This window comes from Accipiter gentilis, chromosome 1, assembly GCF_929443795.1.
Source record: "Accipiter gentilis chromosome 1, bAccGen1.1, whole genome shotgun sequence".
NCBI classification, from domain to species: Eukaryota; Metazoa; Chordata; class Aves; order Accipitriformes; family Accipitridae; genus Astur; species Astur gentilis.
Window position 1 is genome coordinate 9,270,167 of NC_064880.1, and position 23,635 is coordinate 9,293,801.

Below are 23,635 nucleotides of genomic sequence, written 5' to 3' on the forward strand. Positions count from 1 at the left end.
AATGCCTTATTCTGAGTTGGACTGACACACAACATTCATGAAATCCTTTGCAGAAGGAAAGCTACTGAGATGTTTTGTTTTGGAAACACCTGCAGTCCAAACAGTTTGCTATTTCTGAAACCAAACTATTCACAACTTCCTGCAAACCTGGAAGCCACTGCTTCCTGCCAGCTGCTCTGGAAGTGGCTGAGGAACACAGGAGGTCTGGGGCTTGTGGTTGCCTCAGAGCTGGGTGGGCAGATGAGCCAGCAGGGAAGTGGGTAGAGCTCAGAGATACAAGCTTGCAGTCAGTCAAAATCTGCATGTCGGATGTTCAAAGATGCTCTGCTCTGCCAAAAAGCATCTGCCAGTGAGCTCCGAGTCTGTCCCAGTCCCACTTCCCAAGGAGATACATATCATTTAGCACACTGCAGCAGAGAGGAATAACAGCCAGAATGGGTAAGCAACAGGCAGTTATGTGTGAAGGCTCAGCATGTAGATTCCATGCCATAGGACCAGGAATGCTCTTCTTCCCATGTAAACCTTGAATTCATGCTTTTAGGGCAAAGTCACACAACCTCAACAGTGGTACCTTTATATGGGAAGGTGAAGGTGTCTGTGATGGGATGGTTAGACTAGACAGTCGGTGGTACGGGCCAGTTCTTTTGCCACAAGGACGTCTTCCACTGACTGGTAGATGTGCCCCTTCTGACTATAAATATCATGACATTTCCAGTGGTCTCACACCTTCCTCTGCACACGTTTTCCCCCAAGGCATGCCCTTGAAGAAGGCCAGGACAAGGACAGGGTTGGAGAACCAACAAGCTAAGAAGAATGAAATATTTCAAGCTCAGAGGCATAGAAAATGTGTCCTGATAGTGACTTTCTGTCAAATGCCTCTTGGGTGAGTGTCATCCTTTGCTGGTAGATGCTTTTCTTTATCAGCAGATTTCCTTCTTGGGACTTTTGTGTTTGGTGAATGACTCGTACCCCCAGGACATGATCACTGATGTGGCAAAGGGAAAGGTCCTTGCTTCTGTCAGAATTGCGGGGACTCAAACCACAGGTCATATCTGTCCATATGCTTGTGTTTCAGACAGAGTTCTGTTAAACCAACAAGGGACAGCATAACAGCAATACTCTTGGTCTGCTGGTAGCAAGTGATGTGCAGTCACTTCCAAAAAACCTCCCTGATCATACTGCTCATGGCCACAGCATCTTTGCAGGTCTTCCCAAGAGATTGCCCCTCTCCATGCACAAGTGTGGGTTTGAGATCAGATTTTACCAACGGCACTAGGCTTCTAGAGAGGTCATGCTGCTTTACAGCAGCCAATTGGTAATTTGGAGAAGTCTCATGTTAACAATACTTACCCCTTAATGGAGAAGAAGGTGCTTGTGTAGAGTTTCCAACCAGAAGGAGGTAACTAGAAGAGATGGTTTGGGAAACCCAATAGGGAGTTTGTGGTGTGTGGAGAGGAAGTCTCCCTCAAACATGTACGGTGTAGTCTATGGGGAAGGAGTCTATTTTCTGGGCATTTGCAATGAAGTTTTAATTCAGCATTGGAATTAAAATTAATTTTATTATGGGACCTTTAAATATTTCCAGAGCCTGACCTTTTCTGGAGGCTGTTGACTAATTAATGTCTGGTCTGGTATTCTTCAAACTTTCCACGTAGTTCAACTTGTTGCCAGCTGCTTTCAAACACATTTTTCAAGAAATTAGGTTGTAATTAAGTACAGTTATTAATGACTGTTTTTCCTGCCGTTCCCATTGGGTTTGCAACTTACTTTGCTCCATGTGGCAAAAAAGATGGCCAATATTTCATGGGGTGAGTGAAGGAATGTCTAATATGATCTTTGACATGTTGATTTGACTCAGCTCCAACTCTGCAATGTGTAGTGATGACCACCAAACTGCGCAGGAGAAACCTGGGTAGAAAAGTACAGAGTCAGGGTCAAGTCCCTGTCGACAAGCTGACAGATGGGGCAGGGAGATCCTTCACCCTTGGAGAGCCAGTGCATGGGGTGAGCAGTTCATGTGGATTGGACAATGCATTGGTTGCTCTTTGCCCTGCTCCCCAAAGGATGGAGAGAAGCAGCAGACTCACTGGAGTAAGGGGAATCACTGGTGCTTAAAATTCAGGGCATGCTGATCTGGGAGCTCTGCAAATAACGTCAAGCCCATTTGTATGAACACTTCTCTCCTGCCTGGTCCTCCCTCCACCCAAGAGGGACTAACAGGGAGATCCGTGTGTGGAGAGAGCAGATGGAGCCGAAAGCAGCCAAGAAGGAAAGCGGCACTCCTACGCAGAGCCCAGGAAGGTTTTACACGCTCTCTGCTCTCCGGTGTCGCTGAGGTCACTCCTCTTTGTCAGGCACATGGCAGCAAATCCCACTCTAAGCCCCAGATCTCGGAGGCATTATAATAATAAAAGCCTGGACTGAAGCGTCTGAGCAAACATATCGGCTGAGCAAGTGTTTTTCCCCAGCCCCAGGACCAGGTTATTCTGGGAACTGGCAGTGCCGAAACATCAAGGCGGCAACATCATCTGGCGAAATCTGCTGCTAGGGGGTGAGGGGGGTGATGGGCAGGTGAGGGAGCCCACCCACGAGGGGGGGACAAGGGGGGTGCATAGCACCTATTTCATTTCCTGACTGGCCTTCGACTGAATCCTGGCAGCTCCTGGCAGCCAAAGCAGCACGGGTGGAGGCAGATAGATGCTGACAAGTAACGCGCACGTGCACGGACATGGGGGGGAAGACGTGAACAGCCCCTTGCCAGAGGGCTGGGATTTCTCCAGGCATTTTACATCCCCTTTTCTTCCAGGGTCTTGTCCTTTTCCTTTTGCTTTCTCCCAGTGGTCAAGATGCCATGCATTCCCAGTAGGGCAGAAGAGCCCTGCAGACTGACACCACCTTGGCCATGGAGATAAGCATGAATGCAAGCACACACAGGCTCACACACACGCACACCTCTTCTGGCACATGTGTCCACATGTTGTGCATGGCAGGCCTGCAGGCACAGCGTGTCCCACAGCCAGGTGCACCATCGCATGCACTGGGTGATGGGCCAACATGGAGACTGATGCTAGAGGCATCCCAATGGTACAGAAGTCCACCTGTGCTCTGCTCCCAACCACAAAAGCCACACTCCAGAGCGAGCGATGAAAACAAGCCCAGCAGTCACCTGCCTGGAGAGGTGCTGAAGGGCAGGTCAGCCCATAAAGCATCCTTTCTCCCCATGCAGCTTCAGCCACAGCCAGAGCCTGTCCTTCCTTGTGTTTTATCAGCAGATGTCCATACATCTCAGTCAGGCTGCATTGCGGTTTATCAGCATCTACCGCCTGCCCTTCAGCAGCTGGGACCTGGTTTTGGCTGATCTTTATGGGCTCGGTACTTGATGCCAACCCTGGAAGCAGTTGGAAGAAGGAGCCAAGAGGGAGGTGGTGAGAGAGATGGGGAGATGAGCCACTGATGGAAGTGAACCAAGAAAGGTGGGACTTGGCCTTGATCAGGACCCAGGGCAGCCTGTGGCCATTCCCAGAATCAGAGCAAGGCTGCCTTCTCCGAAAGGATGAACAACAGGCCTGCTTCATCAGCTCAGCCACTAGGAAGGACGGAGCAGAGCCAAAAATCCAGGAGAAAAATGTTATGCAGAATTGTTCATCTGTTACTGATTGGGAGTCTGAGAGCTCAATTCAAACCACCCAATAAAACCGGCTTGGAAGAGAATTTCCTGAATCCCAGATTAAGTGAATAAAGATGTTTCAGGAGTTCAGGGCCACAGTTGGGTGGTTTGCACACAATTTGCTGTTGGTTTCACCCTTTGTTGCTTAATGAAGAACAGAAGGAGGATCTCCCATCTCATTTGACCAAGGGAAAAAATTATTTCTTCTAAATTTAAATTAATTTCCTGTTGCAGGCACGGCTCTGTTTATCTGACCTACACAGGGGCTCCATCTTGGATTGTAGCTCATTCTGCTCCGTGCAAGACATTCTTCCCCTCGGGGACTGCAGCGTCCACAGGCTGGTGGCATTGAGTCAGCGTGGCAGGGTTTTTGCAAGCGGAGCTCAGAGGCTGAAAAGCTAATGGTAAGAAGTGCTTTGAAAGCCAGGTCTCAGTTCTGAGGAAAAACCTGCAATTTTTCACACCCCGTGTCCCCCCCGACTCATTCAGGGAGCAGGTCCTTCCTCTTTATACACCTCACTGCCACCAATGTGGTCCCCAGTTGTGCCCTTGGAGGAAGCCCCAAGGAGCAGTGGGTGCTTGGCTTGACTGTAAGGGCTGAACAACAGCCAGATTCAGTGAGGACCTCATCTCACACCATGCTCACTGGGGACAGAGGCAACTCCCCGCCCTTGCAGCATCTGATGTTGGAGAGCTGTTCTACCAGGGGGCTTGCACAACCCTGAAAATCACTTATTTTAATAAGCCTCTTATTCACGGTGAGGGAAAGGAGCCAGGCCATATGTACCAAAGTCTTTAGAAAGTTTCCAAGTCATGGCTACATCTCTTGCTCCTAAAGGCATCAATCTATATATCTACCTATCTCCCTTTCTCTCTGTCATTTAACTTGCTAGTAAATGCTAAAGTCTCTTTACAAACTGCAAACCTTTAAGTCACCTGGTACCTGAATCATTCCTCTAAGTGGCATCATGTATCTTGCTGGGACTTCAAGCTCTAATTAAGTGTGGAAAAGGGATGGAGATCCTTGGAGAAATCAGAGATCAAATTTTAAAGAAGGAAAACTAGATCAGAACAAAAGATAAAGAATCATCATGAGAAACTTCAGAAATATGGAAACAAGTTCTTCACTCAAGGGCCTCATGCTTGATTTTGCACAAAAACCTCTCCAGAATATTTCCCTTTGCAGAATTTCTGGGGAATCCAACTTCTTAGGAGGAGTCCAAAGGCTCCAAGGATGAAGCAAGCTATCTGCAGCCTTGTTTCTGGAGTCATTACCACCATCCTGTAAAATGTGGCTTGCCTAGATGGCAACCCAGGGAAAATGTGACAATAACTGTCAGCAGCAATGTGATGGGTATGAACACCAAGGAGAGACATGCTTTCAGAGAGCCCCATGAGAGGATCAGCAGGAGTAATGGGATGTATGTGAGCAACAGCATATTTAGGCAGAATATCAGGAAACGTTTCCATCTCAGCTATTAGTTTTATTAGGAAAAGTCTCCCGTGGGAAACTGGAAGCTGCATCACTTGACTCACTCCAAGCTAAGCACTAGATAACATGAAGCAGAGAACAGGCGTGTATTGGTGGGGGCAGATGGCCCAGATGACCTAATGGTCTTTCCATCACTCTGATTACAATCTAGCCTGGGTAGAGGCTCTTCGCTTGTCTCCATCTGACTCAGGGTAATGACAGGCTGGAGAATAACATGTGAGTTTGTTCCAGTGTTATTTTCCAGTTTCTTCATTTGAGGTCTCTGGGTAAAAGATGGGCTGCAGAGTGACCTCAGCTGAAGTGACAATATTTCTCAGTCCTCTTGCCAGGTTCTCCTTCTCACAGGGCTTGTGTTTGTTGACGTGGGGGCTGCAGGATGGCATGGGCCCTGAAGACCAGGTTCTTGTTCAGAAATTGGTGCTTAGCAAAGGAGTGGAGGAAATACAGATACAAAGGCCATCCAGAAAAGCTAGAAGTCCCTCCCACCAGCTTTTGCTATCTGAGATGTGGCTGCTTCAAAGTTGGTTATTACCTTTTCTTGGCGGTTGCTGGTTTTCCCACAGAGGGACAGTGGGAGCAGCGGGTGATGCAGGATGTTTTGGTGCAGCCGAACAAAGAGAAGGGACTGAGTGCATCCTCCCGGTGCTTGAGGAAAGTGCAGCTCTGCTGAGATGGGGATGGGAAAGATCCAGGGATTCATCTTGTCCCCAGAAGGAACCCTCTGGGGAAGGCTGTTCCTCCACAGACTGCCCTATGTTGTTCAAACTGAGACGAAGCAAGCTGACGATCTACAAAATGGTTTGCGCAGCCTCAGCCCAGCCCTCTCCCAGTCACGTACAGAGGCAAAGGGGACATGCAGGTAGACAGTGAATGGCTCTGGGCTCACACAGGTGGTTCCAGCTCCTCTGTTAAAACCTCCCAGGTTGCCTCTGGCTTCACAGGGCTTGGGTTTGACACCAGCCCTTCAGCGATATAGCTCAAACAGGTACGATCAAGCTGACTTTTCTATGCCCCTCCCATTGCAAAGTACTTAACTGCAGTTCATCTCTTAATGTTAAAGATATTTCTAAGTGCTTTATTATGGGGCACCTTAACCTCTTAAATAGTTTTTAAAATAAGAGCCTTGACAGCTAGATGGAAGTATCCCCTTGAGATGTGCAGCGAGTGCATCCAGAGGAGAGCTTGAGAACCCAACATCTGCTGTGGGGAAAGAAGGGCAGTGCTCACCAGAGCTGTGCTTGTGGTGCTAAGTGTGGGGTGCACGGAGATGCTGCTGCCCCAGCTCCAACCCGTCCTGGGGGTGGGTGAGGATCCTGAGCTCTGCTAAGAGGCACATGCATGAATGCTGGAGCAAGAATTTTGGGGCATTTGGATGCTGCATTTCATTGACTTGTTGGCTATTTGAAAGATAGGACTTTAAATCTCATTGTCATTTGGCTTCGCCTCACTTTGCTGTCTAGTCCAGGAGCTGTCTGGGATTCTCTGCAGCTGGAGGAGAAAGGTGGATCCCTCCAAATGGCATTTCCTTTTAGTATTTCAGATGCCTTTTCAGAGTGGGATGCACTGTCTCTGTCAACCCCATGACACCCTTCCCAGAATGCAAACTTGGGACTGCCTGTGATGCTTCCCCAAAAGTTCTCATTTTAGAAATACCTGACTTAATGCTATAGAAATGAACTGGAATGGTCTATATTGTGCAAAGTGATGGCAAAGATTTTCTTTCCCCGTTGGAAGCAACTGGTATGCTGCAAGCACAAGAACTTCATGGGAAAAGCTTGTTTATGGGATTAATGAGAAAACAGAGTGGTTGCCTGGGGTGGGATAAAATCTTATCTAAAGAAAAACACAGATGGATACTTGGTGGCACAGGAAGAAATCAAGCTGGAGGAATGAGGGCTTCATAGGCACAGGAATACAGAAAAACAGGGACATTTCAGTCAACATTTAATGATTGCTTGATATCAGATGTGCAGGCCACTTCTGCGATGATAGACCAGGGAAAGCAGGGACTCTGGAGAGGGTTTGGGCTTCAGCTGAAACCCAGAGAACAGAAACTCCCACTGCTGCTGCAGGGCTGAATATGATCTTGATATGCACAAGCAGGGAATATCACAGAGGTGGCATTACTCCTGCATGTGATTTTAGTGACATCATCACCAAAATGGCACACTCAGGTCTAGTGCTTATGTTTGAGAGTGACACTGAAAACTTGGAAAGGACTCAGGAAAGAACTAGAAAATTATCCCAGGGCTAGAAATCATTCTCAATGAGAGACTAATGGAACATGATCTGTTTAGTTTATCTAGTTTTTAAAGAGGTGATTTAATCATCGTCTGTGAGAACGATGTGGGGGGAAACTTTGAGTGCAAAGGGCTCTTTAAGAGGGCAGAAAAAGACAGAAAAAGATCCAGGGACTGGAAGGCAAAGCTGGTGGTTGTTGGGCTTGAGATAAAGTAACTGTTTTTAACAGTGGAAATAACTGACCATTGGAACAAGGAGCCCAGAGACATGGTAAACTCTCCATCCCATGCAGCCTTGATAAGTAGACTGCCCACTTTTCTGTGAATATGTGAACCGAAACACAAGCTGCTGGTCTTGGTGAAGTTAGAAATGTGAATTTTCAGCTAAGAAAACCTGAAATGATCCATGGTGGCAAGAGAGATATACTCCATCTTCATCCCATGCTGACATGGTGGTAGGGCCAAGCTTAGCTCCTACTGACATTTGCAAAGACAGACAAGCACAAAGCTGTGCTTGCCCTTTGTAAAGTCCTATCCGAGACTGCAAAACTTCTGCTGTTTGAACCTCCCTTTTCTGGTACATTCATCCATGTTGATCCTTTCTTCTTTTGTGCCAATGCAATGTTCCTGGGAGCTCGTTCTTTATCTGGCAAATGTGAAAGAATACCTTTCTGCATCTGACTGGTATTTTAAAAATATTTTTTGAAAATGTATTTTCATGAGGAAAAAGCTCCTGAGAGGTTACCTACAGCAAAACTTCCTGAAACAAGAATATCGTGGCTGGGTCTTGTGGCAGTTAAGTTGCTCCTTCTCACATTCAACACTGCTTACAACTTCTCTGTCAAGAATTGGCTGTAGCATTTCTCAGCTCAGCCTGACAAGGACAATATCATGAAGGTATCAGGGGCAGGATTTAATGAATGTGCAGATTGTCACTTTTGCTGAAGATCCTGCCTGGTGACCCTTGGAGAGGGGGTCTCCCCCTTTTCCTCAGCATGCAATAAAATTCATTTTCCCCAGGCATTGCTGGGAGGCAGTCCCCAGGTCTCATTACTCCCAAACTCATGGTTGCCACATTTGGAAATTTCTGTAATTCCCCTATAAGGCAGATCCAGAAAAGAGCAGAAACAAATTTTATTCTAGAAAAGCAAAAGGTTACGTTTTTCAGGACAAAACTAAAAATAAACTTGCTCAGTGAAAACATGAAATGAGGAAAACCCATGCCTGAACTTCTCTTGACAACGTCTGCTCAGAGGTCAGCAGAGGTCAGCAGTTGGGTCCTGTAGATGCAGGTGCCAATGGGGCAGCTCATGTCTGCCTCCCCCACCCCAAACACACTTTGCTTAGGAACTCCCTCTTCCCAGTTACACTGGAGGGTTAGCAGATATGCTCAGACTCATTTTGGGAGTTTGCCCTGCTGCCTTTAGGAAGGATCAGTATCATATCTTTCATGGCTGCAGTGATGAAAACTATGCTGGACTGCAGCTGGAGCAGCAGCAGAGTCTTTTATGGGCTGCTTTCTCCCAGGAGGAGTTAGTGAACTCACCACTTCTCCAGGCACCTTCTGTGCCATCACAACTGGGAGACTGTGACTCCTGGGACATGCTTCAGGGGGTCCCAGGGCATTGCTGGATTATATTACAACAATTACAGCATACAAATAACCTCGCTTTGCTCGGGGTATGAGGCCCTCCTCCATCTCTCATGAGTCTAAGAAGGTCACAGCACTGCCAGGGTAAAATGTCTTCTGGTCAGTCAGATGAAGCTGTGTGTAGGTAGGTCTTTGCACCTCAAACGCCCTTTCTCTGATGTAAAAAGGCTCAGACAAGCATCGTGGCAGGAAGGTTGGATTTGACGTTGACGTGTCTTAAACCGCAGGCTCCCCACACGGCAGCCAAGCTGGCCACCTCTCTGGTTGACTGCCCAGCAGGAAGGCTGATGCAAATAGCAACTGTGGATGCTGGCACTCGCTGGAGGAGAGCACAAACACGCATCTGTGCCATTTGCCGGTTGCTATTCAGCACCCATCTTCCTTCTGTTTGTAAAGCTTCAGGTCCACCCAATCCTTGAGCAGAAGCCACCGCATGTGGCCAAGCAGCCCAGTTAGGCATCGTGGCGAATGAACAACAAATAAGCAAAAAATACTCTGAAAATAGTTTGAGGCTAGATATTGTTTGTCCAAGTTACTTGACTGAGACTCCTGAATGAGGAAGTCACTGGCAGGAACAGAGATTACCCTGGGAAGAATTCGGAAGACAGTGAAATACATCAGCTCCTTTGCCTCGCTGGACAATCACAGCTTTCATCCTTGACCAGTTGCATTTTGAAATGCGTTTCATGCTTGAAGCCAGAGTGGATGCTTTGGTCAAACTATTCAGCATACTGAAATCCTGGGCTTAAACTGTACTGCTCAGTTCATTGCTGCACACGAGGTTTATCCAAGCATGTTACCAAGGCTGTGAGGAGTCCTGGATCCTGATACAGATGTGAAGAAACACAGCTGCATCCTTACGCACCAGTTTCTGGGCCCTGGGAAGGACTAAGGTCTTCTAAATTACTTTCCTGTGAAACTCAGAATATGTTGGGAACTGAAAGATGGAGATGGAGCCTTCTTCCTAACCCAGTCCATCCCATTTTACCCATCCCTAGTTGCTTCCTACATATCTTTAATGAACACTTTCTTGTAATGGGGCAACTGCAGTAAGCTCCGTTTAGCTGGCTGGGAAGATGGTTCATTATTATGATGTTCTAGGTCTGCCTGAACCTCACATCATGCCTCCTATTCAGGTGGGATTCATTTGTGAAGGAGTCTCAATAATTTAGGGGAAATATGCTGGGAAAAGCAGATGGGTTATTTGCCTCTGCAAAGACCCTGAGGAGAAAGAACTAAAACTGAATGGCCTGCATGGGTGTCTGTATGGTATGTGGTACAATATGTCTGCTGGTGGGTGTACAGGATTTGTTCGTCCCTGGCAAGTCCCCGTGGGACCCATGCTGGCAAAGGACATGTCTTCTTGATCCTGGACCAGGACAGCTCTATCCATTGCCTGCATTTTCCTTTTCAAGATGTCCTTGGAGCTGTGGCCTACCCCTGGGCTGCATGTCCAGCACAGAGAGGCACAGCAAGAGTGCTGGCTCCAGCATGAGCCACAGGCAATTCAGGGCTGTGCAGGCAAGGATCGAGCTGCCAAGGGTGTTATATGTTTGTAGCTGAATGTGGATGGTCTCAATGCCTGGACGTGGACACAGCACACACTTCTTTGTGTGTTTTCTCCCTATCAATAAGAGCTTGCCCTCCCCATGGTGAGAGTGGAAGTTATCCTCATGGGCATTTCCCTCAGTCCCATTGCTGAGATGCCCCATTAGCTTTTTTCTCCATAACGGATGGAAAAATCTTGCAGGAGAAAATTGGAACAGAAGAGGGAATAGGAATATGAGACACCTTGTTGAGTCAGTGCTACAGCCTGTCTAGCCTGCATCTAGCAGGTGCAACAGGAGATGCTGTCTTGGATGAGCCTTCTGCAGCCTAAGCACCTTGTACTTTACCATCCACAGTCACTGGGCTTGGGACAGTAGAAGGCATGTACCTGCCTGTTCCCTCTGATATTCCCTCATGGACCTGCTGTCCATTAGCTGGTCTAAACCCTTTCTGACCATGCTGACAGCATCTCCCTCCACCGCCTCTTGTGGCAGTAAATTCCTGAGGTTTTACTCACTGCATGAAGAAATCTTTCCTTTTCTTTGTTTCAGAGTGATATCCTACCAGTCCCACTGACTGCCCCTAGTTCTTGTCCTTGGGATTTGATTTCATGTGCACCTGATTCATCACCTAGGGGATTTTGTAAACTTCAGTCACATCCTTCCCAGCTTTCTCCTCTCCAAAATGATGAATCCCAACCTTTTCAGTGCCTTTTCACAAGACAATTGCTCCAGCCCCTTTCTCATTTTAATTTTTAATTAAATTGCCCTTCCTATATGAAAGTTAAAGCCTCCAGGTTTGTTTCTAGTCTCTCTGTAGTTCTGAAGAAGATCTGGCAGATCTTCTCTAGGGGCTGTAATTGTGGTGAGTGAACACTCAGCTGTTTGGAAATATATCCCAAAAATATCAAATGCCTTGTTTGCGATGTTGGCTATAGTCCTGGATTTATAGTTTCTTTATAGAGTATTCCTCTTGCTCCAGCAACCTGTACTGGTAGTTGAAGACAGAAGTGACCTACAGCTAAAGAAAATCCCAGGATTTTCTGCTCTGCAAAAAGAAAAGGGCGTTGTGGTTTAACCTCAGGATGAGAAACAGCAAAATTGTGATGAAAACCTCAGATTGAGGTAAAAAAATCTCACAGGCCAAAGTCCCTGGTGGCTTACCATAAACATGCATTTATTTAACACTGGGCTGTATGTGGTCCTGGACCATTTGCAGGAAGATGGTTGATGTGTCTCACCCTACTTCCAGAGCTGTCTGGAGATCCCAAGTCTTTGCTCTGCAGAAGCACAGCTGTGCTTAAGAGTGTCTTCTCAAGGCTCACTGCAAAGGTTATGCTGTGTCAAAGGAAGTTGTTTTTCCAGAGTCAGGGTTGACGGACAGCACATGCAGTTTGTGGGGTTGTGACAGTCCATCAGGCCATCACAAGGGCTTTGGGACAGAGAAGATGGACATTTATTTGTAAATTTTCTGGTCTCCTGAAATGCTCACCGGTGAGTGAATGAATAAAAACCAACTCTCTGCCATGTTTTATCTGCTTCACCTTCTGCAAAAGCATACACCTCATGCACAACTGAATGGGTAAGTTCCTCTTGAGCACAGCATCAAGCTAAGCATCTCCCCAGCTTTATGTTCATCCCACATCTCCTGCTCCTTCCTGGCCCCACGCTTGTATGTCCTCACCCTCAGAAAGGCCAGGTAGAGCTTGCACTTGGCTCTTGACCCTGATGCCCACAGTAGCAGCTCTCCAGTGAGGATCCTTGTGGCAGGACACAGCCGGCCATCAGGCTCTTGTCCATTGCAATTAACACAGTGTGTGCAGGAAACCATGGGGCAAGATGGGAAAGCATCAGCATTCAGGTGCCTGCTCTCTGCAGAAAAACCAGGTGTGCAAGCAGCAAAGAGGAATCACTCCAGAGTGCAGGGACCATGGCACAGGGACTGCAGTAAAGGGACTCACCCGACCAGGTGCTGCTCTCTCCTGCATGCTGAATCATGGCAGGCAAGCGTGGACCTGGGGGCTCTCTCCTCCCAGGGAAGGAGGTGTACTGCTGACCAGGTTAATGACTCATGCAGAGTGCTTTTGCCATGGCCACAGATCCCAGGGAGCAGAGCATGATGGGTGAGGAGATACCCATCTGCCCTGCTCCTCTGCTCTGAGACCTCTGCATCCCATGTGGGTAGATGCAGGCCTGCCCTCAGCTGTCCCCACGCAGATTCTGCACAGCACAAGCAGGACGCTGACCTCTCCCTGCACAAGGCTGGATGCTGCAGTCTGTGCTTTGGGACCCACTGACTCGTGTCTGACTCTCTCTAAGGCTGAATTTCCATTGCCCCAAGTTACTCGGTTTTGCTAACCCATAAGTCCTCCCTACCCATGGGGATCCTCTCCGTGTGGCAGGGAGGCTCTCAGCCCTGCTGCAGAAGAGCAGCAGCTTTACTAAGAGTCAGCAAAGTGCCTGAGAAATGACAAATGGGTTCATGGTTTGGCTGCAGCATGTGCAGAACAGAGCCCTTGCACATAGCTATTGCCTGTACTTGCTACCTGCTCACTGGGGCAACGGAGCCCAGGAGGCCAATTTCAGCCTCCAGTGTTAGCCTCCAGAAGGAGGTTGCCTGGGAGAAGAGCTGTCTGGCTGTACTCATCTGCAGTTGCATGGCCTCAGCCCAGGGCTCCAGCCCTAGAGCCACCTAAGGACCTGCCTGATGTGTGCACTGCTCCTAGCTAGCCACGTGCATCACCAGTGGACCACCTGGCTAGTGCTGGCTGGTGCTGCAGACCGGCCTTTCTGCTTTCACCTCCAGAATGGGGCACGTGGGGACACATGGAGCAATTTGCTTCCCTCCTCGGGAAGGGATGCAGAACCTTGCCCAGGTGGTAAAAGGGGCTGTGAGATGCAGAGCTCAGGAGGAAAGGAGAGACCAGGATGAGTGTGTGCCAGCTCAGAGCTTGCTCTGGCTGGTAGAGTGGCTCCTCTTGCCTTATGATTTCCAGTCCACTCTGTGCTTCAAAGCCCATCTCACCAGAGATCTCCCAACCCCACAGAGATTCACAACCCTCTAGGAAGGTGTCCCTCTGTCAGGTCCCTGTGCTGGCTGTGAGGTGCGTGAATCAGCTCTTCCCTTTGGGTGCAAGAAGAGGATACACCCCAGGTTGGGGAGAGCAGGACTGGCCCTTCATTTGTCCCTATTGGTCACGGGAATGGGGTGTCTTCAGTCCAGCTTTGCTCCCAGCCCATGCCACGGCACTGCTGGAGCAGCAAACCCACTGTGTTGGGAAGGGTAGGCTGGCTCATACTTAGCTGGTTTGAGTTAAGTGGTGGGGATCTCTGGGACGCTTGTTGTCTTCAGAGCCTCCTGTGCCTGTTCTGGCACTTGCCTGCCCATGCTTCCTTGCAGTTTATTGGTCAAAATCCACCCCAGATCCCACTAAGATGGAGAAGCTCTGTGCTGTCCATGGGGGCTGGCCAGGCTGGGGGCTCTCCTGGGAGGATGACCAAATGGTTACCATCCATCTGGTCCGTTGTCCCCATGCCTGCCCTCCCCTGTAGGATGTCAGTCTCAGGAAGAAATGTCCACAGCTGCCAGGTCAGGACAAACAGCAAAAGATCCCTGAACTTCTATAGAGCGGAAGACTCCTGGTTCACAGCTCCCTCCCCAAGAGATTGACAAGCATGAGTTTCGGTTGCTTCTGCTAACCCACTATGGTTACCTCTATCTTATCTGTACTATGTCCCAGCCAGGGCAGTCTTATCCACACAAACATTTAAGAAATTGTTGCTACAGAGATGTCCAGCACTGCCTCCTGAGGGATTACATGGCCCTTAAGGTACAGCACCCTGGCAGGACCATGGTAGGCTATGCCTCTAGCTTCAAATGAGAGCCCTCATCTTCAGGGATGGGGAGTTTGGATGGTGTCATTGATTTTGAAACAACTTATCATGATTGAACCACTTTTTTTTTTCTAGAGGTTCCCCATCCCAGGAGATCAGGTTAGATCAAGGTCTCTGGTTTCCACCCAGATGTATCCACCCAGTGACCCTCCACATACAAGAGCCGTGTCCCAGCCCACCAGAACATGTGCCATTCTTCATCCTTTGCAGCTGGTGTAAAATACCTCCCAAGGTCGATTCACAGACTTGATTAGAAATGTTATCTCAGTCACACAACCTGCCAACAAACTTTCTGGAGCTTTGCAAGGCCCTGGAAACCTTTTGCCACCCTATTTCTGAGTCTCCCCTTCATTTTCCAGATGGTGCAGATGCCTGGGAGGCACAGACGAGGTGCCGGTGGTGTTTTTCCTGGAGGGTGACTGTTGCTGGGTACCACGCATTAGAGCAGAGCATACCGTACAGCCAGCACACTGCTGCCCTGAGCCAGCTCTGGAGGAGTGGGTGGGTGACCATGCACAACCTGTTCCTAGTGTGTAGGGAGAGGGCTAAAACAGTCAAAGGGCTAAGACACATCCCTTGCAAAGAGCTCTGTGACAGACAGACCTTTTTCCAGGTCTGCCCTGGCCAGAGAGACCCTAAAATAAATCTCCCCAAGGCACCAAGCCCCAGGGGAGAGAGGAGCAGGAGCAGGGAGTGGGACCAGGCTGGTGCACTCAGCCCCGTGCACAGGTCAACCACACAGATTCATGCTGTTGACAGAGCCAAAAATAACTCCAGCATCTCTATTTAATGCTATTTAGAAAAACCTCCCTCTCTGAAATGGTGAGCTTCCCCAAAGACAGGATCAATATTTATAAATGCCATGACTTCCGTGACCCAGTGATTTATACAGGAACCGGGTCGGGCAGGGTTGCTGCCGCCCCAGCTGGTTCTGCCTGCATTAATAGTCAGTCATTTTTGCTGTTCCCCAGGGGAGCAGGATGGGCTGGGGCAGCCGGAGGAGGAGGTCAGGGCGGTGCAGGGAGGCTGCTGGGTAGGGGAAGCTCACATGGAAGCTGAATTTTCCTCCCACATGAAAACATAATGAATTTTTGAGGAAGTTTGGTGCCAGAGCTGACCCAGTTGGGTTGAAGTTGCCCAGTAATGTTGGCTGGTGGTAAGCTGCTTTTCCACATCAGAAAGGGTCTCCTCTGTGATAGCAGAGGGAGTGGCGGGCATGCCCTGGACACAGAGGACTGTCTCCATCCTCCCATACCCAGGATTCGGATAAGCTTTCCTCTTCCCAGGAGCCTGTCCTGCCCACATGGAGAAGAGTCTGGAGGTCAGTGCCTCAACTTTCATGGACATGACCAAAGTTTGAGCCAATAAAGAAAACTGCAAAGAAATAACCATTTTGTTTCAATGTGAAATGTGTTTTCTGGATTGCAATTTTCCAGGCCACAAATCAGCTAGCAAACACTGTACTTGCCCAGCGCTGATCAGGACGGCTGTCCTTTCCTACCAGACTGGCTGGCAGTCCCTGTGCCCCCTCTCACCACAGCTGTGGTAATACAGCATGTTTTCTTGGGTGACAAAGATGATTTTAATAATTTCTCTCCTTCCTCTCACGCCTTGCTATCCCCTCCACTGTTCCTATCCAGCTGACTGTGGACTGCTGTAGAAAGCAGATGGGGGTTATATTTAAGCCCCAAGTCATCTCCACAGCTTGATCTTTAGCACAAATAAATGTCAGCAGATGGCAGGGACAACAAGGTGTGGCATGAGGATGGAGAGATGATTACCAGCAACTTCATAAACTGACTTTTCCTGATAAAGAAGCCTCCTCTGCCAACACTGCTTCCCAAAATGTCCTGCCTGGCATTTGGACTGGGATATCTGAGGGATAGCATATGCGCTGCAGGTTGCTCTGCCTGCATCAGCTAGGGATAGGTCCCACCTTGCCAGAAGCCAGCCATCAGGACTTCTTCTACCTGGCCTTGATCCCACCACAGGATAGGTCCCAGTCGATAAGAAAGGACCCTTTTGAAGTTTTTAGGGCACTGCTCCTCTGTGATGGAGGCCTGGAAGCAGGATCCTTCCCAGGCAGGTGCACAGGGCACAGATCTACCTGCGTGGCCGAGTGGTGGAGAACATTGAGCCCTTCTTTGTTCTGCAGCTTTGTTCTGCTGCCTGGAAAGGAGCTCATGATCCAAACCATGGCACTGCCTTGGCACCATCAGGGGACTGCAGGAGTCTCCAACCCCTGCTCCTCCAGCAGAACAAGCAAAGCATGGTGGGGGGAAGGCCAAGTATGCTTTCTGCTCCTAGCCAGCAGCAGGCACTGGCTTGCATCTGCCTGCGTGCACTGAGGGCCAAAAAGGGGACTGGCAGGAGTCTCTGCCCCAGCAGGAACATGGTCCATGCAGCAACTGGGTTGGGACGTGCAGAGGGACATGTGCCACAGGGGGCAGTTTGGAGGGAGAGCAGCTAAATCAGCAGGCGAGTGCATGGCTGGAGCCCCGCCAGCACCTGCCACCTCTGGAAATAGCTCTTACAGAGAACCAGGTTACAGGCATGGAGTCCCCTTCCCTTGTGTTATTACGCAGCACATGATACATGAAACATGTTGGCAGCAGTCTAGGGAGAGTTGCAGCAAGGGAGGGAGTGAGATTAATAGGAAAACAAATCAGCACCTAGAAATGAAGCAAATGGACAACATGGAGGGACCCAGACCACCGGGGATGCTGGATCGCAGACAGACCCATGCACATGTATGGAAGCAAAAACAGGCTGTGAGCAGAGCTGGCCACCAGGAGTAAAGACAGAAAGATGAAAGGAAACCCCTTTATTATCTAAATGGGGATATGATTTCTGGAAGAACAGACTCTTCAGCCTAGGAGTGGTGTTTGAAGCACTAGAACAGCTGAGAGAGGTGTTGATGGTGCTGTCACCAGAAAAAATGATAGTATGGAGATACTTTTTTTTACCTAAGGCCAAGACATAGGAGAAGAAATAGATACTTGATTCTGGAGCAGGGTACTGTGCATCAGCATGGGCCTGCAGAGGTAGTAAACTGGAACATCTAGGGGAGATGCTAAAAGAAGCAGATCTAACACAGAAGAAATGTCACAAGACTAACAGTTATGAGAAACAATTGATAATGAGTGATAGCTGCTAGCATTGAGACACACTGAGAGTGATGTACAGTGGACACAAGGGAATAGAGTGGACAGAAAATTGTGTGGCTCTGGGCAGCAGTGGAAGAATCTCTGTGCTTAGTGCTGTCTGCAGCATTCAGATCTAGGAGCAGGGATCCTGCCAAGCCAGAAGCTTGCTGCTTTGCTAAGAGAGCATCTATGGACAGGAAGGAGATTGCAGGCAGAAAAGGAGCTGCTGACTGCATCCTCTGGAAGGGGATGAACCCTCTAGCTCACTGCAGTGCATACACTGAGTGATCCCTGGTCACCATGAAGAAGCCCCTACTGAAGAGATTTGGAGATCAGCTCTGAGAAAAAAGAGTTCAAGTAAGTTGAACTGCAGATCCATCTGCAGATGTGAGATGGACAGTGCAGTGCAAGGTGAGCAGATGCATCTGCAGATCCATCTGCAGATGTGAGATGGACAGTGCAGTGCAAGGTGAGCAGATCCATCTGCAGATCCATCTGCAGATGTGAGATGGACAGTGCAGTGCAAGGTGAGCAGATGCATCTGCAGATCCATCTGCAGATGTGAGATGCACAGTGCAGTGCAAGGTGAGCAGATCCATCTGCAGATCCATCTGCAGATGTGAGATGGACAGTGCAGTGCAAGGTGAGCAGTGCAGTGCAAGGTGCGCAGGGCTTACCTTGCACTGCACATGCAGATGGATCTGCAGTCTTTTAGCTTGTTGCAGCACTGGCATGGCTGGAAGGAAAAGCTCAAGGGATGTTACAAAGATCGCTACAGAAGCGGGTACTGAGACCGGACAATTATTTGTACAGCAAGGTTAGTGAGATCACAGAAAATCAATGTGACAGAGACCAGCAGCTCCTGCCAGCAGGTGAGAGGTGAATTCTGGGCCACATTTAGGGTGGGATTTTGCTTAGAAGAGGCCAGGCACTAATACCAGGGGACTGAAGAGCTGACATCATAGACAGATGCCTAGGCATGCTGAGTTGAGGATGAAGGCATGCCTGGAGTGGTGCCAGGACTGGATATTGATGCTCAGATGAAGACAAGTGTTGTGCGCCATTCTGAAAGGAATCTCTGCAGCCTCCTGAAACTCCAACCTGTCTGTGAAAGGACTGGAAGAAACCTGATCACATTTAGTAATGGATCACAGATATGCAATTGCTGCAATAGCAACCACAGAGCCCAGGAACTGGACTTTCTAGAGGCCATTGAAGTCAGTATCTGATGGAGAAGGTGAAGATGCACTGAATATGCACTTCGGAAAGCCTGACGTTCTCAACACGTTCTGCTCAGACACTGGCCCACCACACTGAGCAACAGAGTGGACGCAGTCTGGCACCCTGTGGGAACCTGGGCACAAAATATCTTTCCCCACATACCACACAGAAGGGAGCAGGAATGGCAAATGCCAAGGAGACGGTCCCCCTTGTGAATCATTGCAATAAAAAGCAATAAAGCCAAAAGCCAAGGAAGCTGGTGAACCAGAAACTACAAGAGGGCATTTGGAAGTCAGTCTGGGTGCCAGCAGTCCACGTCTTAAGTGAAAATTCAGTGCGGCTGGAGAAACACAGCAGTGAAATACTCCAAACCCATTTACAGTCTCTGCTTCTTAATGTGAATGTCCCCTTCCCCAAAAGACCTCATCAGACTCAGTTTTGAGGGCAATTTAGCTGGAACAACAGGGCAACTTACAGTCTCTGAGTACAACCCTGGAATGTGCTGGCACAGGCAAGAGGATTGGGCAAAAGTGGGGACAGAGACTCCTCTGCCATGAAACAGCTGCTCCCCTGGGAGGAGGGCGAAGGACTGGGGTGGGAGAAAATCTGGACTTTAGTACATGGAGAGTGCACTTTGCATGGTAACTCCCAGTGTCTCCTCTGGGACAGCTTGGAGGGGTTGTGCATGGTGTTCCGCTCCATTAGTAATTACTTTATGCCAGCACATGTAAATAATTATTCTGGCACAGCTTCTCAGCAGAGTGCTGTGTGCAGTCCTTCTAAGCCATTGTAGCATTGACCCCGGAGCACAGCCTGCTCTGCTGGCTCCCTTGGAGGCCAATACCAGGATCGAAGAGATCTGTGTTTGCACATGGACAGGCTGCAAGTCCTTGCATCAACAGCACTTTGGAAACTTGAAGTATCTGTGCAGGTGAAGTGTATTTCCATGTGATCAAACTCACTGCTTCCCCTCAAGAACTGACCATGCATCCCACCCCTTCCCTGAAATCAGACCCTGAAGAGAGAAGCTTTGGGATTAAAAAATGGGAGAAATGCTTTCAGAAAAAGGAAGATAAAAGAAGTCTCCTTCACTTGATATTTTCTGCGAAAGGTTTTGCCTAAGACAGGGCGTTCCTGCCAAAGTTATAAACCCCTGTGAACAGCTAGGTTTCCAGTGGAAGCCAGAGTCCGTGCAAACTGATGTGCCTCTGCATGGTATGACACCAAACAACTCTTTCACCGCAGAAATCTCCCTCTTTCCAAACTCCAACAGTGCCCTCAAGTGCTCAAAGGAGAAGCCGCAAGCCAGGGATGGAGCTTGCTACCACCCAGGCTGCAGTGCAGAGGACAGACTATGAACTAGGAGGGGAAAGATGTGGTTGCACGGCCTTGAGCTTGGCTCACTGCTGTCCCTGCCCGTGCTAAGCCGAAACGGCTGCATCCCCCTGTCTTACTTCTTTTCCCCTGCGTGGGCAGATCTGCGCCATGTGAAAGCCCAGCTGTCACCAAGAGATGCTCCAAGAGCATCCAAAGCAGATCTGTGGTCTGTGTTGCCTGGAAAGGATGTCAACAGCTTGTGAAAACAGTGTGGTTTGGATATGACCACTGGAGTGATCCCACCCAGCCAGACCTCTTGGACCCATCCCTCCAGAAGATATGACCTCCTCTGGAGAGGACTAAGTATCAGTGTCCCCACTTCAAAGGGGAGGTTGTGTTTCACCCCATCTGACTCCCTGCCAGGAGCTTTCCAAGCTGTGTGGAGACAGTTTTGGCACAGCAAGGCGGGGCAGTCCTCGCTCCTTCAGTGGGCTGCGTCTCAGCAAGAGGGGTTCTTTCAGGGAACAAGAGATAAGGCCTGTTTGGATCTGTGGGACCTCTGCCTGCTCCCAGTGAGACAGCAGGAGCTGGAGACACTGCACATGCTCATCTGGGCACCTTTGTGTGACACAAGTGATCCCTAGCAGGATGGTGGACTCAAAAATGGCTCACCTTGCTCAAGGTCTTCCCCTGTGGGTTCCCTGGAGGGTCACCTGGTGGAGCTTTATCCTACAGTCCTATACTTTAGGGAAACACTCAGATGGTACACCTCCACGCTGTACTTGCTGTATGAGAATTAAGATGTTTCCAAGGGACAACAAGGTGTTACTGTGATGGGAATTGACAAAGGTATATTGGGACACTGTTCTTGTCCCATTTCCTCACCTGTTTCCTTATTTGGGGAGGCTACTCTTAGCCTGGATCATGGCACTGGTTTGATTTACACTGTGTGGCCTCAAACCCTGTTGAGTTAAGCAGCAGAGGGGACAGAAACAGGCAGATGGGGAAGGGAACTTCTGAATCTGTTTTTCTCCCTGTAGCCAGAGTATCATGGGACTCTCCTCTCTGACTACCTTACTTTCAGCCTTTGGAGGAAAGCTGCCTGGCTTCTCTGAAGGCATGTTTGTTGTTTTTTTCCATCACTTCTCATCATGCTACTGTCCTGTCATCTCCATACACCACTGTGCATCACCTCCAAGGCAGGAGGCTGTAGCTGCTCTCTCAGCAGGCTGCTATTATCCTGTCAGTCCACCCTGAATCACAGACACCACCAAGCAAACAGCAATTTCATCTTGAGCTGCTTTCAGCAAAAAGCCACCCCTTTTACACCTTTTGCTGCACTGCCTTGATCTGGGCAGTGATGGGCATTCAGCTTTTTCCTCTCTAATTTGGAAGAAAAGCTGTATCACAGGTGCCTGCTCCAGGTGTTTGCTGAAAGTACCACAACACAAAGCCAAAGCAGACACCATACAGGCAGGTTCACAAACACAGAGCCAGAACCTCATGCCCCACTAGACCCCTTTCAGTGCTGGAGCAGCAAGTTTCTTCCCCAGGGACCAATTCTCAAGGTACCAGAGATATTTAGGGCTCTTCTTTGCCATCCTAGACTTTGCAGGAAAGGTTTTGCTGCTCCAGAGAAGGCACCTACTGCAACACACAGCTCCTACTCTGCTGTGGTTCATCACTGCCTCGGACAGCGTGAGATGACCCTGCCAGCAAGTGCAGATCTGACAGGGATGAGGATGGTCTTTCTAGTGTAGCGGGCAGCGCTCGCTGTCGTTTGTCTCACCGATGCAAGTGCCAGCCTCTCCCCCCTGGCAGATGGGGTGCAGGTTTTTAATCTGATACAGCCTGGTCATCATCTTCAGGTCAGCTGCTGTCAGCAGCTACAGAACAACAGACACTAGTGAGTTCTCAGGGCTTCAGCATCAACTTGCTTTGATTGTCACCAGCCTGGGGATAAAAATATTCAGATCTGGGTTCAGCACCGTTTCACAGGGAACTCTTCAGCACATAAATAGGAGCACTTACGAGAAAACTGGTGGAGCGGGAGTTGACAGCTGTAACAGAGACAACTAGTTGCAGGAGAGTGGCAAAGGACCATAGTCTGAGCAGGTTCCCCAGCAACCTCTCTCCACACCTCCACAAGAAAATGGCCTGTCCTGCTTTTCTTGCATTCACCAAAAGTGACCTTGAAACCTGCTGCTGCGATGCCATTTCTATTCTAAGGGCCAGAATAGCTGGCTGTGCCATTCACGGCTGAGGATCCCAGCCAAAAGGCATTTCCCTGGCAGAGCACAGAAGCCCCAGAGCAAAGCAGGTCTCACCATGACGTTGTGGGTTTCTAATTAATACCCATTTGTTTGCAAGCTGATCTGCCTGACCACATGCCAGCCACAGAATTTCATGTGCATCCCTGTGGAGAGGGGCTTGACAGTCACCAGGACCCATAATCCCAGGGCCCTGCCTGCCTGCTGCTCTCTGCCAGGTCACACACAGCCTGGTCTCAAAGCTACATAGCCGAGGATATTACTCTCCCCACCTCCATGCACTTGTCCCGAAATTAGCACTTGTTTATGCAAATGTGTCGGCTTATTAGGTCTCCCCCTCCATTCATCAATAGATGGCAGCAAATAGCCCCCTTCCAGAGCTGGGAATACAAATCGCAATGCCTGAACCTGCTACTCTCTACAGCGTCTGGTGATTATTATTTTTTTTTAATTTTTCATGCAAAATACGGCCCCAATCTTTCTGCTTCCACAAGGACACGAGTCAGACAAAACTTCCCCAGAGCACTGTCAGAGCTGTGCGCAGAGGGACCAGCAGCTTTCAGGTGTGCATGTTGGCACTGTGCAACCTTACAGAAAGCAGAAAACGCCCACTCCACATTAACACACAGGAGAGGGCTCACATCTTTGCCGGCCAGGGCATGATCCGTGCACAGCTGTGATTTAGCAAGGCCTGCAGGGATACTCGGTGGCCTCTGACTGTTCCCTGCACTGGCTGTTTGATGGCAGGGGGCAGTCCCACTTACTGGGGCCATCTGGAAGCTCTCAAAGCCTGCTGAAACGAAATGCACCCAGAGGCCCTCTCTGAGCTACAGGCTGGGTCAGATTACTGACAGAGAGACAGGGAACATAAACACACCAAGATCTTGGGGGGAGAACAAAGAGCACCCCTGCTATGCCAGCATGTGTCTGTACAGAAATACAAATTGGGGTCTCGTCACCTCTGTCTGGAGAGCAGGTTGCTTATGCACGGGCTCAGTGAGGACAACCTGTTCCCACCCCGCATCCTGCTGTACGCAGCCTAATGCGTAACATACGTACAGAGGACCTTGAAAAGCACAGTGGCCTTCAGCACCTAGTAGCTCCTTTGCCCCCTGCATTTCCTGGGGCCAGCCATATACCCTGGGGGTCCCTGCTGGGATTGCCCGCAACCCCCCCACCCCGATTCACTT